The sequence below is a fragment of the Arachis stenosperma genome, chromosome 7 (genome assembly GCF_014773155.1).
Source record: "Arachis stenosperma cultivar V10309 chromosome 7, arast.V10309.gnm1.PFL2, whole genome shotgun sequence".
Lineage (NCBI taxonomy): Eukaryota > Viridiplantae > Streptophyta > Magnoliopsida > Fabales > Fabaceae > Arachis > Arachis stenosperma.
The window spans coordinates 84,955,328-84,956,466 of NC_080383.1; the positions used below are offsets into that span (position 1 = coordinate 84,955,328).

The 1,139-nt window shown below is 41.5% G+C and overlaps 1 non-coding gene across 1 annotated transcript; it reads left to right on the forward strand.

Moving 5' to 3' along the window:
• Nucleotides 1-290: 290 nt before the first annotated feature.
• LOC130942314 (small nucleolar RNA R71) lies at nt 291-398 on the forward strand. The gene has a single exon (XR_009070890.1). It is a non-coding gene; the product is annotated as a small nucleolar RNA R71 (small nucleolar RNA).
• Nucleotides 399-1,139: the final 741 nt, after the last annotated feature.

A 1,139-nucleotide genomic window follows, 5' to 3' on the forward strand; every position in this document is an offset into this window, starting at 1 on the left:
GACAGACTTTGAGAAATCAAATTGACTTGTTGAGTCAATATCTTGTTCTGAGCCAGTATGGCATTCAGAGTGTCAATCTCAAGAACTCCTCTCTTCTGACTAGTCCCATTGTTCACAGGATTCCTTTCAGAAGTGTACATGAATTGGTTATTTGCAACCATTTCAATTAGTTCCTGAGCCTCTGTAGGCGTCTTCTTCAGATGAAGAGATCCTCCAGCAGAGCTATCCAAAGACATCTTGGATAGTTCAGAGAGACCATCATAGAAAATACCTATGATGCTCCATTCAGAAAGCATGTTTGAGGGACATCTTCTGATTAATTGTTTGTATCTTTCCCAAGCTTCATAGAGGGATTCTCCATCCTTCTGTCTGAAGGTTTGGACTTCCACTCTAAGCTTACTCCATCTTTGAGGTGGAAAGAACTTTGCCAAGAAGGCATTGACTAGCTTTTCCCAAGAGTCCAGGCTATCCTTAGGTTGTGAGTCCAACCATATTCTAGCTCTGTCTCTTACTGCAAAAGGGAATAGCATCAGTCTATAGACCTCAGGGTCAACCCCATTAGTCTTGACTGTGTCACAGATTTGCAAGAACTCAGCTAAAAACTGATGAGGATCTTCCATTGGAAGTCCATGGAACTTGCAATTCTGTTGCATTAGAGAAACTAGTTGAGGCTTAAGCTCAAAGTTGTTTGCTCCAATGGCAGGGATAGAGATGCTTCTCCCATAGAAATCAGGAGTAGGTGCAGTGAAGTCACCCAGCACCTTCCTTGCATTGTTGGCATTGTTGTTGTTTTCGGCTGCCATGTCTTCTTCTTCTTTGAAGAATTCGGTCAGGTCCTCTACAGAGAGTTGTGCTTTGGCTTCTCTTAGCTTTCTCTTCAAAGTCCTTTCAGGTTCAGGATCAGCTTCAACAAGAATGCCTTTGTCTCTGCTCCTGCTCATATGAAAGAGAAGAGAACAAGAAAATATGGAATCCTCTATGTCACAGTATAGAGATTCCTTAAAGTGTCAGAGGAAAAGAAAAATAGAAGAAGAGAAGGTAGAAGAATTCGAACTTGATTAGATAGAGTTCGAATTGTGCATTAGGAAGGAGTAGTACTCCATAAATAGAAGGATGTGGAAAGGAGGGAAGAGGATTTT